Raw genomic sequence first — 15833 nt, 5'->3', positions numbered from 1 at the left:
GGGGCAGCACGGAGGGGCGGCGGCCATAGCCCGGCCCCGGAGACGCAGCACGGAGGGGCGGCGGCCATGCCGGGTACAGGCGGGCCCGGGGGCCAATGACTGCCGGGTTGAGGCGGGGCCTCGGCCAGCAACCGCGCGGAGGGAGCTGGGGGCGGAGCCTCGCTGCAAAAAAAAAGTGCGCCCTATAGTCCGGTGCGCCTTATCTGATCTACAAAGTTGTGAATTTTGCCAACTCCCGGCGGGTGCGCCTTATAGTCCGGTGCACCTTATGGTCGTGAAATTACTGTAATTATAATTAATCACTTGGAGAGACAGGAAAGGGAAGAATGTAGAAACTTGTTATACTTCTTTGCTGTTACAGCTGAGTTCCTGCTTGTCTTTTCTGGTAAAAGTGCAGGTAGCTTAAGTACATAAACACATTACTGTGTATGACTCAATGGCAGGAAAAAATTTCAAGATAACAGGGAGGCAAATATTCTTCTGGGGTTCCCACTACTGCTGTGAGAAAAGTTAAAACAGATCCTACTGATTTGGAAACTTCCTCAAAATGGATTGCATAAAAATGATACAGGCTAACCATAGGCTACCTAAAGATCATCCAGGCCATTACAGCTGTCAGAAGCTGGAGTTACTCAGAAAGCCCGTTCTCCGTGCACTTCAGCAGCCCCATATATATTGTTAGGATGCCTGACTGCTCCCAGAGAATGACAGCTTGTTACTGACTGCTAAACAAGGCTGCCCCGCACAGAGATGAAATGCCCAAGTGCTCTGAGACAGTGAGCTGTATCCAAAGCTGTGGCATGGGATGCAGTGAAAGGCTTTCTTTGGAATTCCAGCCTCTAATGAGCCAAAGTAGTAATCCACACACTCATGTCAGGTTCAGCAATGCACCCCCCACAGTACTGCTGCTGAGGTATCTGCACAGAGCCACAATTTGCCATGGGCTGGTAGCCTGGTATTTGGAAGACGTCAATACTTTCCCACACTGTAAATTATTCTGTTAGGGGGATGATGTTATCCACATCATTGAACAAGAAGTGGGAGAAGCACTGAGCAATGTCACTAAGGCAATGTAAAATCATGGTTGGGAAATGAACCCCAAGAAAATACCAAGAACTGACACAGGAGCAAAATTTGGAAGAATAATTTGGCAGCTACCTTACAGAATGTTGCTCAAATCAGTTGAACACACCATACTTTATATAGCAGAAATCCAAAGCAGAAAACCAGAAAATTATTTCAGAGACAACTCATACCACATTTGGCACACATATCATAATCATTATATAATATAATAAGAATTTAAAGAAAGGTCATGTGGAAATGGTGTGTTTCTAACCTTACATTCTCCCAGCCGAAACAAAGTAAGTGCCTTACAGGAGAAAACAGGACAAACTGCCCTTGGTAACAACATGCCTCTACTCTGGGCACAGCAGTTACACCATATGAGCAATTCACCCAAGAGGAGAATGTTTCATTCACTGGACATCAAGAAATGTGAAAGAAAAACTGCAACGGAAAGCAGCTGAAAGGGCTGAGTAAACTTTCCTGAACTATCAAGGAAAGTGAGGAGCAAAAAATATGTCAAATTAATGGCAGTATCTGCACTGCTGGAAGAACAGTCAGCTTCAGAAGTCTTTTTTCTGACTTTTGGGCAGTATACAAAGGTTTCACACTGTGGTCTAGGAAATGTAAAGCAGATGACTGGATGACAGATGGTAAACCTCACGAGGGTTTGATGTATAAAAGTACTGCTTACTTAGTCATGAGAGACATGTAGATGCCTATACTGCAAATCATGCTGAGCTACTACAAGAACACAATGCTGTTGCTGATCAGTTACCTAAGATAGGTATTTCTGCAATAACCACTAGTGAGGATGTGTTAGTTGAGTGGACTCTCCTAAGAAATCAAGTTATTCAGGGATATTTGCCATCTACAAAAGGGTTCTCCTGTTTTGGAGGACATGTGTCTGCTAAGAAAGGCAGCAGCAGCCTCTCTTTGAAATGCAGAACCTCCTCCCTCCAAATTACTATAATTTTCAAATTAAGGTGCTTTCGCAAAGATATGGGAATAGGAATAACAGTTCTTTACTAGGAAAATTGAAATAGAAATACAGTACTACAAAGAACAAACCCAAAACACTGACAGTCAGATTCAACCTGACACCCCATCAGTCAGGGTGTTGGTAGCAGTCCAATTAAATGGTGGCTGCAGTCCTCTTGCAGTGACAGATGTGGTTCAGTTGAAGCAGTGGTCCTATAGAAGGGTGCAGTTTTCCTCTGAAGGTCCAGTGATGACACGGAAAGGTCCAGTTGTCCTCTGGGATCCAGTGGGGAAAAAGGGGCTACCTTGATGTCCCAAAATCTCAGTTTTTATCTCGGTGGGAGAGGCTTGACTCCTTCCCCTGGCTGGAGCATCTCCCATTGGGATGATGTAATTTTATCAGTCATGCAGTGGGACTCAATGGGCCACCAGCAGAAGATACCTCCCTGGAGGAAGGATGGTTTGTGAAAAGATAAAGAACAACGCCCCACCTAGTTTTAACGGATAGCCCATTAGCAGAATATCTCCCATGGAGGTAAGGATCCCTGCCCCACCTGGTCTCAACAGATGGTGATAGAATAGACACTTTTGGTCACATTCTGTACTGCAATCCCAGACAAGGGGATAAAATAAGAGGCAATCCTTGCTCCAGAGAGACCATTCAAAGTGTCTTTTAAGAATACCTGCAAATAACAGAAGCAAGAAAAACTGCCTTAGGGAAAGATAGAGCACTAGGTGGTCCCAGGCCACACTGACAGACATTACACTGAGCCACTTCCAAAAGGCCAGGGTTTGCAATAAACACTGGTGCTGGTAGATACATGTACAATAATGTGTACAATACAGACTCTATTGCCTACCTCCCCTGCAAACCAGAAGGTCACTATGAAACGCCTTCAATTTTCAAACCAATGGTTAATTGGTTAAATGGTTAATTGGTAGGTATTCTCACTTGCATTAAATCAAATAAATAAGAGGAATGTTAGGTTTGTCTTTACAAACAAATTGTGGGTCTGCTGGTAGGTAAGACTAGCACTGAGAGATAGAAGAAACAATGGGATTGATTCCACTAATTGATGAATGGGAAAAGACATTTGTCTTTACAAACAAACTCTGAGTTTGCTGATAAATGTAACTGGGTATTGGAAGACGAAAGAAACAATGGCGGGAAAACGATGAATTCTTTAAGAATTAAAAATAAAAAGGGAGGGTTATACATTAGAGGGGAATCTCAGGTCTCAGGTATTCTGGGAAGTCTGTGCCTCTCAAGTACCTCAGCCAATGGGGAAAGAGAGAGGGAAATGCGGCCGGGAAAATAGGGTAAAAAGGAGGCTGCTTCCTCCAAAAATTTGAGAGATCCCAAGGGAATGCCCCATGGCCTCTCTCTTTATTCGAATAAAGCAAAAGGGACTCCTCTGTCTCCTTTTTGGACATAAACCTCTGGTGTTTGTGGATTAATTTTCCTGACATAAGGGTTGTCATTTCCAGGAGAAATCATCCAGTTGCAGGATGGTGAACACCAGGTAACATTTTATCACATATTCCCATTAACCTCGTGGAGCCAGTTTAGTTAAGCATACTAAAAGACTTACCAAAAACCAGTTGTGAATTCCGTCACCTACCTGCCCTAGCTGGATTTGGCCAACAGTGCTGACATGCACATTAATAATTCTGAATAAGAGGGAATGAGTCCAATATAACAACACTTACAAACTACTATCAGGCTATTACGATACAGCAACAGACACCAGGTTCCTGTCTGAGACAGAAGAGAGGGGTGCATTTTGGTACTGGAAGGACAATCTCATTTACAGTGATCCCTGCCAAGATATTGCCCAGGCGCCAGAAACTACGCCCTTAATTTCAGAATACTCTGCCAATATTCCTTAGCACATTCTACAACATATATTTTGCAAAAATTATACTTCCCATTCCTTCAACGGAGAGCAGACGTGGGCATTCTTCCTGGGAATTCTCACAGTTACATTAAACCTGTAGTATCCATTGGCAACCTGAGAGTGACTGTGATGATCAGTCATACCTGCACAGCACAGTTTTGGGCACAAAGGACTTCTAGTTACAGTGGGAACTAAAAGGTCACCTGAGCTGATCAACACTGAAGGATGACCGCAAAGGAAGACTCAAATATGGGTGTGTGGGGGAAGACTTCCATGCTCTGATGACGCTTGCAGAGAAGGCATTACCTTGCCCTTGCTATGTATTACTGATCTCTTACAGAGTAAAATAATTCTCATCAGTGAGAGTTACTAACTTGCTTTCACACAAATTAAAATGTTGAAACATCTTTGGTATGGTGGAGTTAATAAGGCCACTCCATGAAAGACCATAATAACTCACTGCCACTATGTGAAGAACCAATTTCACTTTGATTCTCTCTGAACACTGATTGTTGGAGGCCTGTGGGGGAAGGGCCGCACATGTGCCACGCCCAGCAGGCAGCTGGAAGATGGAATAAAGCCTCGCCTCTCAAAGTCTCAGGGAGGCTTTGCCTGGCAACCATTTCATGTCTTACATGGCAGGCAGCAGGAGACCACTAGGGACACTGTACCCTCCAGAGGGGTTCTCCAGCCAGATGGAAAAAGGTCTCCACCCATGGACTGGAATCGGACTGGGCCAATGGTCTCCTGTGAGCAGGCAGACCTTGGGAGGAGAAAGGAACATAAACGTTACTGACCCACAAGCTTTGGGGTTTTTCTGAGTCAGGCTTTTTTCAGTCTTGTCTTTTTGCCCAGGCTTGAGGTCTGCTTCTTACTCTGGCTCTAGCCTGTTTTTTGTTCTTTTTGCCCTGACTCCAGCCTACCTTTTGGCTCTTCTGCCCTCGCTGGGTGTTCGGCTGGACACTGGCTGATCTCCGAGCCTTGTATGTAGCCCATGTCCTGCCCTAACCCTTGGCTGTCCCAGCAGCCACCTGTCCTGCCTCCCTGTCTTCCCGACCTACGGCCAGCCTGCTTCATTCCTGCCTTCCTGCCTGCCTCCAGCCCTGCTTCGCCGGTCCAGCCCACCGCCAAGATCCCCCCGCACTCCTGCCCAGTGCTTCGGAGCTCCTGGCTGAGCACCCGCTGCCTCTCCTCGTGTTCAGCTGCCCGCAGCCATGGGAGCTGTGCCTGTGGAGCCGTCTGTCTCTCCAAGAGCTGTGCAGGCTCCCCAGCACAGTGTGCACACTCTGCTGACACTTGGGCGTCCACGGAACTCCCAACTTCTGGGGGTAATGCCTGCTTTTTCTCTCCGTCCCCCTCACTCTCTCCCCATTCTTTTTTATCTTCCTTCCTCCTTTTCCTGTCTGTTCTAGTCCTCTTTAGTAGGACAACTCCTTTTTTTGTTACCAATAAACGGTTCTCAGATACAATACTGTCTCGTTTGACTTATTTTTATCCTAGACCACCTGTTTTCAAAGAACTCCTTTCAGTTCCCCATTGTGGAAGAGGACACACCACCAAGACGTGAAACTTGTGACTTATGCAAAATATGAAAGGTAACTGTCTTTCCTGAGAAAATTACATAGGAAATTTCTTACGAGATTTATAAAGTAATTCCACATAAATTACTACATTTTACTTCAGCTTATTGACTATCAATTTAAACCTACTTTGGATTTTAGATTTTGAGATCATATCCTAAAGAAACACATTTTCAGGTGTGCAAAGCCATCAGTAAAAACAGCCTCAAGCCATTTTAAGAACTGGACCCTTAACATGTAGCAGCAGGTGGACACAGCACACAGGTGGAGTCCAAGTTAGTGTAAGAGACATGGACATACAGCGCAAGGCCAAACACAGGATGCAAAGATGACTGAGGGACTACTGTATCTGTCATAGGAGGGGAGGTGGGACTGCTTACAGCCTGGAGAGAAGGCCCGCTTAGGATGGGGTGAAACCAAGTCAATACACGTAAACAAAAGATTGATCAGCATGGGATGAAAGCATCACAGACTTTCCTCAGCAGTGTCCATTGACTAGAAAAGAGTCAACAAGGATACACTGAATTAGAAGAAATTCCACATGCAAAAAAGAATACACTTGTTCATTATAAGAGTGGTCAAGCACGGGAAAAGGCTGCTAAGAAGAGCTGTGGAGACTCCACCTGTAGAACCTGAGTGAACAGAGTCATATGCAACCTGATAAAGCTTGTCCTATTTAACTGACGCTGGAGTCACACTACACCTCCAAAGGCCCCCTGATACCTCAACCACTCTGCATTAATCTCACACTGAGAAACCTGGGTGAGACAGTCAACAAAAAGACAAAAAACCCCTTTTGTCAAAAAGAAACAAAATCTGAAATCACTGTTTAATTAACATTCTTCTGACTGTCATGTGCAATAAAACTACATTATATACAAACAGGTTTTTTTAAGAACAGCTAGGTTCTCTCAAACTAGGCACTACCACAAGCCTTTCTGAAAGAACTACAGTAAACTAACATTCTTAAAATGGGGATTAAAGTACATTAACATTGTCTCAATACAAACAACAGTAAACAAGAAGAAAGCAAGAAGTATCTCAAGTCAGAATAAAAAGAATGCTTTAAATACAGCATAAATCCTTAATCTCTTCCATAATGAGATTGGGATTCTTATTACCATAAAATCCATCTCCTTAATTTGAGCTCAGTGTACAACATGCTTGTAAAAGGAATTAAAACTGACTGAATTTAATCAATCTGAATATAAATAATCCATGGAAAACTAAAAAATACAGCATAGAAGTCTGCAACAGAGCTGAGATTTAAAACAAACACTAGCTTTCCCACCCCCCTTTAAGTAAACAGGCAAGGCTGACTTGATCTGTTTTCAAATTCCTTTTCCTCACTCCTGCTTCAGGGCACATGAGCAAGGTTCAGGGAGAACTCTATCAACACAAGCTGGCTTGTAAAGCAAAGTAATCACTGGAACAGTCATAAAGCAGCATTATTATTGATAAAACACTGGACTACAACCACCTTCACTACCTGAACAGATACAAAAGAGCAGTTTCACAAAGAGTTAACTCAAGTGGGAAGGGGGACAGAGAGGAACCACAAATGGCAGATGGGTATGTGCTTCTAAAAGAAAAAGCTATGGTTTCCTGAAAAGATGAGGATGAAGAAGGTAAGCATAATTATGTACCAATTATGCTGAATTATGAATGCATCTTAATGAATCTCACAGAAAAAAGCATTTTACTATTCTCAATAATTATTAATTAAATCCTTTAATTATCTGTTAAAGGCATGAGAAATAATACATTTACCATGACACAAGTTAGTTGTATCACTCATTCCTCTCAGCCTTTCCTTTTCTATCTCACTTCATGCTAGCCTGATTTTCAACCTTACAATCTTTTGCTTCAGTTTTTTTCAGTCACCAGTTCATATAAGTCCGTCTCCTATTCCAGTGATTTTCCCCGGATTCAGATCCTCACCAACCCATCCCGAGAGTTCAGTGCTTCAACCTCTCTGACCAGGTCATGATCCCAATAGCATCTACGGATACTGCGTTCTTCGCACAGACTGACCCCCATTTGCCCCCACAGACTGACTTTCAATGCAACCCTTCTTCTCCTCCCCAGTTCACCTACTTCTTACATTCATTCTAGTCTCTGTTTGCACTCTTCTTAGTCTCTTCACATCAAAACAACACCTCAACCTTCAACTGGAAGACTTCACCACCGATATTCAGCAACGTGTAAATGTCACAATCTGTAGACCACATGAACTTACAGGGGGAGGTATTAGCCTTCTAAGCCCTTAAGGGTCACCATTATCCTGTCATCACCATCACCATCACCTTGGACCTACTGCTATTTATGAGTACAGTAATTTCATGACTATAAGGCACACCGGAGTATAAGGCGCACTTTATTTTTTTTTTTGCAGCGAGGATCCGCCCACAACAAAATAACGAATTAGTAAAGGAATTGCATGATCATGGGGTTTACTGGCTCGGCTAGGGGCCGGTTGGGCTTAGCCCCGCTCGGGACCAGGCGGGCTCGACTCAGGGCTGCTGCGGGCTCGCACCTCCGGGTTGGCAAATTTCCCAACTCTGTCTATATATGAGGCACTCCGGGGTATAAGGCGTACTTCCAGGTTCAGACCAAAATTTCAGTCAAAAGGGTGCACCTTATATGTGTGAAATTACTGTATATTAATTCACGTTAGTTTTAATAAAGGTGCTTTATCAAAACTCAATCAAAGAGAAAAGACAATTGAATAGATTCTAAAGTAAAAATAATTAGAAACAGAGAGAAATTAGAAACAGAGTGGCAGAAAAAATAAAATATAAACTTACATTATCTTAGCAAATAATACCATCTTTCTTCAATGAAACAAAAGGTCATTTCCCAAAACACAAGAAAATGCAGTGGAGCTGGTCAGGGGTGGGGGGATTAACTATTTTTTCATCCATACTACAATATGGAGGATTATTAAATGTGAGGAAAGTAGTGTACAAGATGAGAAACAAAAACCCAACTCAAAATGAATGGTTAAACAAAGACAATTGAAACAAGATTACAAGTGGTAATTTCATTAACTGTTTAATAAAAAAGCCTTATATTTGTATTTCTGAATTTCCTCTGATTCAGTTTCATTCCTCTTCCTTGTCTTTTGTCACTGTCCCTCAGAGAGAGCAAGTCTGCACCACCTGCTCCACTTCCTCCCTTGAGGAAGCTGTAGTCTGCAATGGGGTCACAATCTGGACTTCTCTTTTCCAAACTGAACCCAATAAGCTCTTAGTATTCCCAGTATGTAAATGAAACAATCTGGACTTTTCAGCCCAACAACACGAAGTCTAAAAGTAAACATGACTGCTGTCTATACAGAAGTAGATACAGGGAACGAACTAAGAATTAAGCTACTAAACAAGAACAATGAGTATATACAAAGACTCTGAATAATTTGGATTGTAAATTAGACTCGCATTTTTGAAACAATCCAGAAAGAGTATGTTGTGGGCCCTAATTTTTAACACGAGTAATTGTTTTATCATACGGATCAAAGAACATAACTTAGAGGATTGCAACAAAAGGCAAATTACAGCAAATAAACCCCCAGCCCTCCCCTTTTCATATGTGGGTGGAAGGGATAAGACCAAAACAAATTTTCCATGGCTTTGTAGCGGCCCTTCAATGTTAATCTGGTCTGCACTTAAAAAAAAATAAATTAAAAAAAAAATTTAAAAATTACAAATGTTAAGTTCACTACAAACATTTCCTCACAATCCCTTTTTGTTTCCAAGTATGAAAGACTAATAATCCCTCTTTTGTTCAAGTATGAAGACCAGAAGCATACACATCACAGAAGACTGAAATCAAGTAGGCCACTTGCACCATATGAACGTCAGAAGAAAATTTATTTTTCTTATATAAGTCCCAATTAAACCACACACTAGGGAAACTGACACAGAGATAGACGATTTTATAGTAAACTTTTGAGATACCATTGTTTTGTAGGGATTGCTACAGTAAAGTACTTGTATTAGTACACTAGGACCATGAATGTTCAACAGCACAGACTAAAACACTAGAACAGGACTGAGACAACCAAGTGGAACCATAACATCCAAAAAGAACATTGATAACTGTGGAGTGGAACTGGGAAGCAGTGATGGAGTATGAGACGATACCACACTCATGTATCAGCAAATATTATATTACCCAACATAACCTTCAGCATTCTTTGTCCAAACAAAGATAAATGCAGCAAAGATCACGCAACATCATTACCAGTCAAGAATAAAACAAAATACACAGTGAGGACTTGGTAGCCAGCATCCCTTTCTCGCTTGTCTCCCTAACTGCAAGCAATCATACTGATGAGATAGACATCTCTCCTCGTTCTCATAAATGAGGGAGCATGAAAGGATGATAAAAATCTGTGAGATTTTAAATACAAGTTTATGAAAAAAAGGCCAATAATTCCATGACTATAAGGCGGACCCTTTTGACTAAAATTTTGATTGAAACCCGCAAGTGCGCCTTATAATCCGCTGCACCTTATATATGGACAAAGTTGGGAAATTTGCCAACCCAGAAGTGTGAGCCGCGAGGGAGGGGTGGCCCCATGAGAGCACCAAGCCACAAGGTGGGGGCAGCCCCGCAGGAGCGCTGAGTGGCGAGGGTGGGGCGGCCCAGTGGGAGTGCCAAGCCGTGAGGGGGTGGCAGCCCCGTGGGAGCGGCCAACCGCAAGCCACAGCTGCAGGACTGCCAAGCCACGGCCACACCACGGGAGCCAAGCCGTGCCAACCACACCAGCCGGCGCCAGGGGTGTGCGGGAGTGCCAGGGCCCGCAGCACAGAGAGGGCGCCTGGGGTTGCGTTTAAAAGCTACGCCAATCTGTGAAAAATGTTTGCAAATTGAGCACCTGCCAGTAAACCCAGCAATCGTGCCATTACATTACCAATTCATTACTTTGTTGGGCGTGGATCCTCGCTGAAAAAAAACCTAAAGTGCGCCTTATAGTCCAGTGCACCTTATATATGGACAAAGTTCTGAAATTTCCCGACACCTGGAAGTGGTGCACCTTATAGTCATGAAATTACTGTCATTTGTTCAAAACTAGAAGTCATGTTTCCACCTATCCAGTGGTAGGTGAGCTGCTGCACTTTAAACTCTCATCTTATATGGTGACACATTCTGTTCAGCTATTGCAGAACCTTGGTATCTTAAACGAGAGCATTTGCCTAGCAACATCTGTTGCCTAAAATACAGGAATTTCAACGCTGCAGTAGGAACAGCTTAAATTACAATTTACTGCCTTTTAGTTTCAGCAAAACACACATTGTTCTTTGCACAAAATTCTGGGTTTTGCTGAGTATTTTCATTGCCAATAATACATTGATGGGTGGTAGAAAAGCAAGAAAACCCTTCCTCTACAATGCACAGCAAGTGCTCACAGGGCTTGAAGTACTGCTGCAACAGAGCTCTTCCAACTAATGATTGTTACGTGTCTTCCTCAGAAACACATTTCCTGACCTTCACCTATTAAATAAATGGGAAAAGCTTGCTTTTTTCTGGCAACTCTTGCTATACAATTCTTTCAGAGGCTAGTGTTCAATTTCATTCACATTCTCACATAGATTTGAAAGAGAATCTCTACCCAATTTATGTTTCTCAACTCTAGTAATAATAAATCCCAAAACTTTGGATATATACCTGAAAAAGTGCCTTAAAAACAGCACTAAGCATAAATTTTGGTTCCCATATATACTATATGATTTTTGTGAGTACTTGTTCTTTGCCCAAGTCATATCTCAAAATCCTACTTGATTTTACTTTATACTTCTAGAACGTTGCTATAACAAAAGCACTCCACACTTGTATTCTCACATACCTTTAATACAAATTCACATTAAAATATTTATTTCACATAAGTTATAAAGTAACCCATAAAATTTGAGATCTATTGAATCAAGATTTCAAGTAAAACTTTCTTTTTCAAGTAATACTTTTTTTTCTTTTCTGTAAGATTCAATAGTTGATTCAATATGCCTGAACAACATATAAACAACACCCTGTCCTACTTACCTTGGCCCCTTGGAAGAAACCGAATTTGAGTAGAGGCAAGATTGACAGAAAATGAAATAGAGTCCCTAATTTATTACAGAGAACTGAAGGGGGTTATTTGCTAAGGAGTATGTTATAAATTCTGATTATCTTCTTGCTGCTCTATGCATTTCAATTTTTTATGTTCTGACTGCCTTAGAAAGGAGATAAAAAACAAAAAAAAAGGAGAAAAAGATGTGGGGGGGAAGTGGGAAAGGGGGAGAAAAAAGTGAAAACTTGTGAGGAAAAGCAAAACAGGGGGGAAATGTGAAAAGCAGAGGAAGATGACAAAAGTGAGCGAAGGCAACAAAGGAGGGGGAAAACAATGAAAAAGTATTGGAGAAAGAAAGTACCAAAGGGGAAAAAAAAAGAATAAGGGTAAAAAGGAGAGAGACAAAGAAGAGGATAAAAAGAGAAGGGGAGAGGAGAAAAAAGGGAAAAGGGAAAGGAAAAAAGAGACAGAAAAAGGCGGGGGGGAAAAGACGAGGAAAAAGAAGACAAATACTTAGTTGGGCCTTGAAAAACACCTTGCATTCATTTGAATGACTCAAGCTCTGTAGAATGAAGAAAACATTTCTTACTAGTTAGAGAATGTCCAGTGTTTCTTTCTGCCACTTTAACATTAGACTGAACTTGGATGACTTAAGTAGAGACATTTTAAAAATTATTCAGAATATTTTGACTACACAGACTGTCATACTAGACCAGGCTGGTAAACCAGACTAGCAACAATTTGGTTAGATCAGCCAGCATTATATCTCATCCTCAAGGCACAAGACAGCTAACATGGTATAGTGTATTAATACCATACAGAATATGGTAGATATGGTAGAACCTACTATTTTAAGTATTTAATCCTACTTGTTAGCAAATTACTTTAAAGTATACACTAGAAAAACTTTTTCGAGCTTGTTTGGTTTCATTTGTGATACATTTCAAAACTTGTTTGTGGTAGTCGCAACTTTGGATAATACTACTATAAGCATTCCAGGAGATTTATTTATCTTGAATATCACAAGCAATGATCAGATCCAATTAAGGATTAAATGGAAACCTGGAAAGTTATGAAATTTCTTTTAAGTATAGTCTTAATTGCAACATGCACACCATCATTTATGAGTATGTAACATGAATACTTCTGTCAGTCTATAAACTAAGAACTTCAGAGCAAATTCCAACCTCTTGGTACCTTTTGAGTCATTGCTACATGTAAAATGGAAAAAACATGATAAGAATTGTCTTCAATATGCACGCATTTTACAACAGCGTTCCTTTGGATTCACCTCTAAGGAAGCAAAAAAATACATCTTCTGAACACTTTGTAGTATCAGCCACATGCAGGGAAATAACCATCAAAACAAGCAGATTCAATCCTATCTTGTATTATTTGATAATTGGCAGCCCTGAGATTCTCTCACTTGACAAGGACACAGATAAAGCATCAAAATGGTGGGCCTGTATTTGGGATTCAATCTCTGAGATTACTTTAAGCCTGCTTGCACATATACTTGTGCAGACCTCTGCCTCCATACGTCAAAGGAAGTATCTGCTTTTGGCTACTTGCTAGCCCTTACCTCCTAAATCTTCCATTTTCACCTGTCCCAGTAGTGAGACTACCATATCAGAGAAGCTAGCTGAGTACCTAAGGCCTAAATTCCACCCACTTTCCATTTTTCTGTGTGCACTAGTCTGCAAACTAGTCAGCTTCAGTCTTCCAGCAAAGTTATTTCTGAAAACTAGCTCCTGATTTCAGATTTCCAGTACAAGACATACTCATAATTTCAGATCTACAGCACAAAACAGAAATATAAATAAGAACCCAACAGTAATTTCACAATTATAAGCCGCACCATTTTGACTAAAATTTTGCTCCCAAACCAGAAGTGCGGCTTACATTCAGGAGCGGTTTATATATGAACAAATTTTGGAAATTTCCCAACCAGGAAGTCCGAGCCACCAGCAGACCCGAGCCCAGGCAGAGCCCGCCCGGCCCCAGGCGGCGGCGGGGCAGTGGCGGCACAATGGCAGCAGTCAGGGACACCACTCTCCCTCCTCCAGGTGGCACCGGCCGGGCAAGCCCCTCTCCCTCCTCCCAGCGGCAGCAGTCAGGGACGCCCCTCTCCCTCCTCCCGGCGACAGCAGCCAGGGAAGCCCCTCTCCTTGTTCCCGGCGGCAGCAGCCAGGGAAGCCCCTCTCCTTCTTCCCGGCGGCAGCACCTAGGGACACGCCTCTCCCTCCTCCCAGCGGCACTGGCCAGGCAAGCCCCTCTCCCTCCTCCCATCGCACCGGCCGGGCACGCCGCTCCCCTGCCTCCTGGCGGCAGTGGCGAGTGGGGCTGGGGCCGCTCCCTGGTAGCCGCCCCGAGCAGGGCCAAGCCAGTAAACCCCGTGATCCCGCAATTTTGTTACTATTTGGTAACTTTGTGAAAGTTGCACATGGATCCTCGCTGCGAATTAAAGTGTGGCTTACAATCCGGTGTGGCTTATTTATGGAGGAAAAACGAAACGTTGCTGACACCCCAGAAGTGGGGTTTATAATTGGTGCAGCTTGTAATTGTGAAATTACTGTATTTCAAAAAATTAAGTTAAGTTAAAATTTTGGTAATAAATGACAATTTTCTGAAAACTATATATTTATTACCAATGTTTTAAATGTGAGAATCCCTGCAAAGACAGAAAAGGATGCCCCAAATCAAAAAGGAAACAAAACATGTGAATCATACCAAGTGCCAGATCATAGAGACTTGAGATATTAAAAACACCTATTGTCTTGTAAGAAGACTTCAATTTCCATGCCAAACACTTTTTCTTTAATAAGTAGCTTAAAAATTCTAATTAATGGCAGTGATTTATCTTTTTTATTTTTTTTTTCACTCCAATCTATAAAAACACTCATCTGCAAGCATACAGCAGGCAACGCGAAAAGAGTCTACAGTAAAAACCTACCAACCTGCCAATGATGGCAACTCTGTGCAGTTCCTAAGTCAGTCCAAGAACTGACTGTGGCTTTACCCGCTTCGAAGAGCCTTGGGACCTACCCCTTCACACAGTAGTTCTCACAGCACAGCCACACTCTGGCAAGTGGATAGCTATCTGGCATGTTCAAAAATATATGCAAATCAATTTGCTAGAGATTGATACACAAAATACACATATTTTGATAGTAATGCCTGAAAGTAATATATGAGTTTTAAAGGAACAGAATGAGGAGAGAAGGCTTACCAAAATTAAAAACAAAACAAAACAAAAATAAAACCAAAAAACCAAACAAAAAAAAATTTTAAACCACCAAAGCCGTTCCCAGGGACTGTTGGGAAGCATAACCAACTGGAAAAGTCAAAAGTCAGCGCTTGAAAACGCTTCCCATGGCTGGACACTCAGAAGTGAAGAAATGACAGCGACAGGGGAGCAGTCCCAAAGTCCAGAGGAGCTCTGTCTCTCCGCATTCAGCCATATTCCCACCGCCAGCACGCCGTCCGGCCCTTTAAGCCGGACCCCACAACGGGTGGGACGCACCGGCCCCGGGACGGCCCCACGCGCTGCCCGCAGGGGTTCGGGCTGGCGGCGCAGGACGCCGCAGGAAACTTTAGTGGGCGGGGAGCGCCGTGCGCCAGCAGCCCCGGGGAAGCTCGTCCCTCCCGTCGGCCTCGCACAGGACACAAAGTCCCGGCGGGGGGAGCGGCGGTTCCGCCGCATTTACCCCTCAGGCGGAGGTGGCAGTGCTCAGCCGGGGCGGGGAAGGCGGGATGGGGCTACCCCCGCCTCCCAGCGCCGCAGTCGCCGCAGTCCGCAGGGGAAGAGCTGTTCCTGGCACACGCACGGCCGCGGCCCCCGGCGCTGCTAGGCGGCCCCTGGGCGTCCAGGAACCCGCCCCGAGGCGTCCGCGGGAGGCGCCGCGCCTCGGGCAGCGCGCAAGGGAGCGGCGGCGCCGCAGCACGTGTGCCAAGGCAGAGGCAGCGCCGAGCGCGGCCGGGCAGCGTCCGGCCAAGGCGCGGCACCGACACCGCCGCGGGGCTTCAGAGAATCACTGCAACTCAAAGTACCTCCTGCTCCTCCCCAACCCCAGCCCCCATGCCCGAGCGAACGTGGCGCAGGTGGAACTCACGGCAGGAAGGCGCGCTGGACCGCCGACTCCTAGCCAACCTACCCTCCCACTGCCAGCAGCGACACCAACACCGGGGTCTGTCGCCGTGACCCCCTCTTCCTGCCCCGCCCCGGGCCCGCCCCCCCGGGCCCCGCCCCGCCGGACC

The 15833-nt window shown here is 43.9% G+C and overlaps 1 protein-coding gene across 11 annotated transcripts in view; it reads right to left on the bottom strand.

Annotated features, from left to right (window-relative positions):
- PAM (peptidylglycine alpha-amidating monooxygenase) overlaps positions 1 to 15790 on the bottom strand; it is a 148836-nt gene extending 133046 nt beyond the window's left edge. For 9 of the 11 annotated variants that reach the window (XM_033084663.1, XM_033084669.1, XM_033084666.2 and 6 more), the window contains exon 1: positions 15689 to 15790. The gene's annotated coding sequence lies outside the window, so the exon portion shown is untranslated. The remainder of the gene's footprint in view (positions 1 to 15688) is intronic. The other 2 variants (XM_033084665.2, XM_033084664.2) reach the window with 2 other exon arrangements.
- Positions 15791 to 15833: the final 43 nt, after the last annotated feature.

The sequence above is a fragment of the Catharus ustulatus genome, chromosome Z (genome assembly GCF_009819885.2).
Source record: "Catharus ustulatus isolate bCatUst1 chromosome Z, bCatUst1.pri.v2, whole genome shotgun sequence".
NCBI classification, from domain to species: domain Eukaryota; kingdom Metazoa; phylum Chordata; class Aves; order Passeriformes; family Turdidae; genus Catharus; species Catharus ustulatus.
Note: the sequence above shows the minus strand (reverse complement) of the source record. Positions and strands in the feature narration are given on the sequence as shown.